At 38.6% G+C, this 6,449-nt stretch overlaps 1 protein-coding gene across 1 annotated transcript in view; it reads right to left on the bottom strand.

The window, feature by feature from the left end:
* ntn5 (netrin 5) overlaps positions 1-6,367 on the bottom strand; it is a 21,498-nt gene extending 15,131 nt beyond the window's left edge. The window contains exon 1 of the mRNA XM_014024553.1: positions 6,287-6,367. The gene's annotated coding sequence lies outside the window, so the exon portion shown is untranslated. The remainder of the gene's footprint in view (positions 1-6,286) is intronic.
* Positions 6,368-6,449: the final 82 nt, after the last annotated feature.

Below are 6,449 nucleotides of genomic sequence, written 5' to 3'. Positions count from 1 at the left end.
CTCCTACAGCGAGCGCGACTCCCCCCCCCCTGCACTGAAATGGGCGAGACAGAAGCAGAAGGTGGTTCTTAAAGAGACAGAGGTCAATTTCAAGGCGTTCAGAAGAGGAAGTCAGGAGAAGATAAGTTTATTTTCTATTTAAACATAAAAACAGCATTTTAATAACARCTAAAKGTGACAGAGATACTTTATTATGGTATAGTATTTAAATGTATGCCTGAGAAACRCATAATATTRCCCMTTTAATTTTTGTTATGATRTGATTTTTGGGTATACCARCATACGTGTTTAAACAGCCTGAAGAATATTTGAAGCGTCGTGCCTGTCAATCACTCGTTAGAAAGAGAAGCCTCAGCAGACAGAACATCTGAGGGCACACCCTAAAGAACCCATGCGCAGAAAAAGGGGACAGCCTTTGCAGTTCGAAAGCACCACGGCTCCAAAAGCTGAGACGTCAATCAAATGYTGGTGCTCTGCTGGCAGAAACACGAGCAACATGCTCCTCCTCCTCAAACATATCAACACCAAGACCGCTCAAAACCAAAGAGCCCCAGGAGGACCCCCAAACCTAACATCCCCACATATCACCAAATATCATGACACCAGTATAATAAATCCTCAAGGCAGATGACTGCYCGTCCTGAGCCTGGTTCTGTTGGTTTCTTATTGTTAAAAGGGAGTTTTTCCTTTCCACTGCTGCCAATGGGCTGCTCAGGCTGTGAAACCGCAACCAGGTGAAAATTCAACACAATCTGCAGGCTTCCTTAAATTGATTGTTTTTTGTACGGTGCCTTGAGACAATGATAAATAAACTAAATGTTTAAAATACTGTGATATAATATTCTGATCATACCAACCAGCACCAGTGACACGATAGAATATTTTGTGTTTTTTTACACTTAGATTAAGTTTAATTATTTTAGGACCTGGCAAAAACCAGATTSTTCAATTATGTTCCAACATGTAAAACCCTACAAATGAAAGCAATCGGACTTGCTTTTTCCCATGAGCATACATAAAACGCTTGTAAATATTTCAACAATAACAAACTTTTCCAGCTACTTTCCCTCGGCTCCTCCGTCTCYGTTTATCACCTGGTCCTTTCATTCTGTTTYRGAGAATATTCTTAACTGCTGTAAGATTGATGATGTCCTAACAAGCGTTTGACACTGACAGCAAAGTCAGCAGGGCAGCATAAACCAAACTCGTAGGAGAAGGACAGGGGGGCTTTCGAGCCTCTCCGGCCTCGTCATTCCACTCAATTAACCATCGGTGGAAACATGAAGCCCACCTCAGGGGACCACACAGCTCTGAGAGGCCTGGCGCTCTTTCAGGGGACAAGCTCCTCCAATCCTGACCTCCAAAACCAACAGTAAAAGCTAAAAATGGGTGACTCCATTTTTTTTCTTCCTTTTTTTATGTTGCCACAGGAAACGCAGCGAGTGCCGCGATGAGTGGTCYGACTGCGACCCCCGGTTCTACTGAGCCACATTCCTGGAGTCCAGAATGCTTCAGCTAGCCATTCCTGGCATGTCGAGACATGCCCCTCGGGAGCCTGAAGGCACCGATAAGAAGATGGGATCATAAATTGTTGGGTGATTAATTAGGTCTCTGGTTTCATTTGGTATCCATATCCTGCTCGTTTAAAAAAAAACGGTGAGGAGGTGGACCAAAGGCAGGGAAGATGTTAGTACAGGATTCAGGTGTGGATGGTTGAGATCACGCTGAAAGTTTTATCCCGGATGGGGAATTGTAAGCAGCCGGAGGCAGGTGGAGGTTCTCATGACACTCTTGCTCTTGTCTTTTGCCACATTACACAACTAATTAAACGTTGGTCCGTTACAATTMAGCTTTGATAAACGGATGAGAAGCCGCCCTCCCGCAAGGATTTTAACGCACCCCTCAAGACCAAACCAGGACTCACTCTTCCTCCAAAAACACATCATGTGTCTGACACCAACCTGACAGATGATTTTTCATTAATTCCCACAATGATTCAGGATTAAATCTTACACATTTTTAAACAACCCTCTAAAACATAACGATGCTCTTATTTCTAAAGCCCTACGGTAAACTGGAGTGTATAAAAGAACTTGGCAGTAATCCGTCTTTAGAAAACAAATAGTGCTGCGATGAGATCAACTGCATCCACGGCGGGTGATCTTTACATGCAGCTGCTTTTGGCCGGCAAGAGGCTGGAAAAATACTTGCTGACAACCTGAGGGCATGTTTACGGCCCGGTCCAACAGAGAGAGACGCTGCAGTTTGTTTTCTGCAGACCTCATATCGTTTTTCTCCAAYGCTTTTTATTTATTTATTTTTCATGAAGTTAAAGTTTGTGTGAAACCAGAAACGCAACAAAATCAAAACTTCCTTTCAGGCCTCAGAAATTATTCAAAAGTTTTTTTTCAATGAAACACCAATAAATAAACAAATTTAATGGAAATTAGGGATATTATTTGCTTAAGTAACTAATGTAAACGCCAGATAATTATGTTATTGTAATAAAACCTGACTTTTAAGGCAGAAAATGACTTTTTGGTTTCTGTTCTCTGAATCTGAATATTTTATCATTCACATTTTTGTTTGTTTGTTTTTTGTCCATCAATCCATATTTTCTTCTTATTTTTTAATTTTTTTATAACATGATAAATAAAATCTTTTTCAAATGAAACATACTATTCCATCCTGAGTGTTTAAATACTAAATTTTCCTTTTGATAGCATAAATTCTAGAGACAATTGAAGGATTACCATAAATTGTGTGTTATATATTAAATGGATGTGTGTTTTAGGTCTGTCGGACCTGTTCTCACTGTCAGCCTGTTTCCACTCAGATTGTTCTGCTCAGCAGATGAGCTGGATTTGACCCATCTCACATATTTTTGCATTCCTCGTCACGGCCCTGTCTGCTCGCACAGCGAAGCATGTTCTGCACGACTCTGGATATTTTTAAAACTATTTCTTTTCTTATTTTGTAAAAAATAATTTTTGTCAAAACGATTAATCAAGGAAAACTACTAAAATATCGTCACGCAAAAAGGATACACAACAAATCCACGAAAACATAAAAAAATATGGAGGAAAACAGTCTAAAACCTTCTCCACACTAATTCTACTTTTATTATTACCCAATTACTTAAAACAAATATTTAAWTTGTTGCCATTTTCCCTATCTACAAATTCTAAAAAAAAAAACCCACAAAATTACTCATGTCACACCAGTAGATGGTGAGAGTTTCTGCTATAAAAGAGGAAAAAACAAGCTTAGTGGCTGAAATGACTCCAAAACATTGTTTTTTTTTTATTTAGTATTGTTCACACAACAAAGTAATGCAAGCCCGAATAAAACATAAATTTAAAAAACTGCCTTGTATTTGATTGTTTCTAGWGCACAAAGTGATTGTGACAATGTGCAAAGTGGGCTGCATGTTATCTCCAGTCTGACCATAACCTGACGTGAAAAAGTTGTAAGGCTTTTTCTTTAATATTAGTTTTTCTCATGRAAACCTTCTGTCTGTATGAAAGAGAGGTGCAAATAAAGCAGAAAATACCTGTTTTTACAAGTATGTAAAGTAGTTGGGACAGGTGCTTTGCCTGGCTGAATTTACTCCCAAAACAGTTTCCTCTCAGCTGTTAACTATTTCAAACCACGATCAAAATTTGTATCRTAATAAAGGAAGACAGGTTTAAAAACATGTTTAAAAAAAGGCCAAAAAATATCATACATTCTCAATGTCTCCATGTCTCATGTTCATATTCACCAATATTTTAGTTTTTAAAAGTCTTGCAAACTTTAAATCTAACTATTTTCCACATCAAAAACATTTTGCATTTGAACCAGAAATGCAGCAGAAAAAAATATSAAAAATATCAGAAGAGCTCAAACAAGACTTGTGCTTGACTAAACATCGAAACAACTGCAATTTTATTTTACTGGGTTTTCGTAGCATTATTTTTTTTTACTGTTTTTTCTCAGTTATTAACCAATTTACTTGTTTGACAGCAACAGCTTTAAAAAAAGGGCAAGACAAAAAATAAAAATAAGCGGCTCCATTGTTGTTTGGTTTCTAGGGCGTAAGTGAAAAATCATCATTTTTACACAGCTTTTTATTTCAGGACCACATGGAATATTTTATTTTTATTTTTATCACGGAAAATAGTTTTAAGTGTTTTCCCGCCAAAAATTTTTTTTTTTTGTATTTGACCCAGAAATGCAGCAGAAAATTTCTGTTTTTAAAAAGATCCAGAAAGCTCAGACAAAACCTGTGCTAGGCTAAAAAAATAAATCAAAACAGCCATATATTTTTTTATTGTTTTTTTACTCTGTTTACAGCTTTCTCTCAGTTATTAACCAGTTTAGTCTAAGATTAAAGTTTGACAGCAACAACATGATTTTAAATAGAAAATCAGCTTTTTTGTTGTTTTGGTTTTTAGGGGACAAAGTTAGAAACATAATGTTTCAACACCTCAAATCTGTGTGCAATTTTTTTAAATAAACCTCYATCACAGGAAGTCATTTTAAATCTGTTTTTCCCACCAAAAATTACAAATGCAGCTGATGATCTCATGGAGGAGTGTAGAGCCTGGGGCCTCAGACTGATCAAATCCTTTGTTTTGAATTTGATCAGAATAATCTGTGTCCACAAACACCGGGGCTGAGCTGATAAATTTCCCAGGGTTCTCCGTTGCAGCTTCGCTCGAACACGAAGCCTTTAAATAAATATGATCAGTTCTATCATCTGGAGCGGCACCTGTTGGAGCACGTCACCCAACCGCCACCTTTGTTCATTCGCAATTGTTCTCAGCGCCGTCAGAAATAAAATCCCAGAGTGAGAAGTCGCTCTGCCGAGCTTCCGCCGCCGTATTCCCAAAGTGAATTCCTGCTCGGTCCGAGATTCCAGGAGTTTCTGTTTTAGGTTGTAATAATCTAATTTTAGTGGGGACACAAAAAGGATTGTCACCACTTGTATCTTTAGCTCTAAGGCTCTTTGTCAGAACCTCTGCAAAGCCTCCCCCTGCCACACTGGGCCTTTTTTTAATATTTAAACCAAATAACACATGTTGATAGCTGAGATTTAAAAGTGACTTTCCTCACAAATCTCCCCTCTCTTTTCCCTTTTCTTTCCTTTTTTTTTACAGCTTCATACAAGTTGGCGAGAGGCTCCACGGCTCTCCAGCTCCTCGTGATGATGTTCGAAAAACAGATGGAGATGAAATCGCGGCAACGAGCCAAAGACGACTTGCTGGCACGGCGGTAAAAACAAAACAAAACAAAACAAAACAAAATCTCTGCTTGTGTTTGCGTGAAGGAAACCCACATGACGACTGACTGATGATCAGAGACAGGAACGCTGCAGGGTTCTTATGAGCAGCAGATCAAATTAAAACTTATGTTATGAGCAAAAAATATGTTTGAACAAAGATTAAGAAGAATCCTTTACGCGTAAAAACACAAAGTTTAATTTGCTGCGCCTGTAAGACGGTAAATTGGGTTTATTTTCCCTTTGAAGAGATTTTAATGGAATAAAAGCAGCTAAAAGGAAAAAAAGACAAAAAATCAGGCTCAGTCACATCTGCTGAAGCTGCCTTTAACCTGCTGCGGTTCATTAAACACAAATGTTTATCATATTTAGTTTGGGTTATTTTGGCAGCAGCTGAGAGTCGGGGTTTTACAGTGTAATTGCTTCAGTTAATTGCGCTTGTTGAGGAGAAAATTGGCTGCAGTCAATTATCTTTGTCTCAGAGAGGAACAATAATATTTACTCAGAGGGTCTATCAGGCTGATCAAACAGCTCCGCTCAGATGCTTTCTGCTGCTCCTCCTGTGCACATTTAGGCTGGACGCCTGTTTACAGTGTTTATTCATGTGCTGCAATTATATTTGCTTTTGAACTTGCAGATGACGAATATAATTAAGGGCAAAAACAACTTTAAAAATACGGGAAATGATGACAAAAAGACTGAAAGCTTAATTTGAGGTTTGGTTTTGTGGGAAAGCTTGGAAAAGCTGCTCTAATTGGAAGAATAAACTTCATTAAATCTGTTTATACCAACGCCATTCCTGTATTTGTTTTAGGATTTAAGAGATTATTTGAAAACATGATTCTGAGAAGGAATTTTAAGAGTTTAACTGAGTCCAAATCAAGCGTCTCACTTTGCTTAATCACAAAATTACTTTGGAAAACCCACCACTGTTAGTTCAATATTATATCAAATACTAAACAACTGTAAAAAAAATCTTCTTCTTTTTTTTTTGAGAAGATAAAATGGTTGTGAGGAGCTCACCATGTGCGTCCCTGTAGCTGATCGTCCCTCTGCTCCTGCAGCAAGTGTCCAAACAGGCAGCTCAGCAGAAGACAAGCAGCACTGAGGGGGACGGGGGGCCACAGGCCGGGTTCTGAGGGTGGGGGGAGGAAGGGGAGGAGGAGGAGGGATCAGCTGGGAGGTG

This window comes from Austrofundulus limnaeus, unplaced genomic scaffold (genome assembly GCF_001266775.1).
Source record: "Austrofundulus limnaeus strain Quisiro unplaced genomic scaffold, Austrofundulus_limnaeus-1.0 Scaffold426, whole genome shotgun sequence".
Lineage (NCBI taxonomy): Eukaryota > Metazoa > Chordata > Actinopteri > Cyprinodontiformes > Rivulidae > Austrofundulus > Austrofundulus limnaeus.
This window is presented reverse-complemented; position numbering and strand designations above follow the sequence as displayed.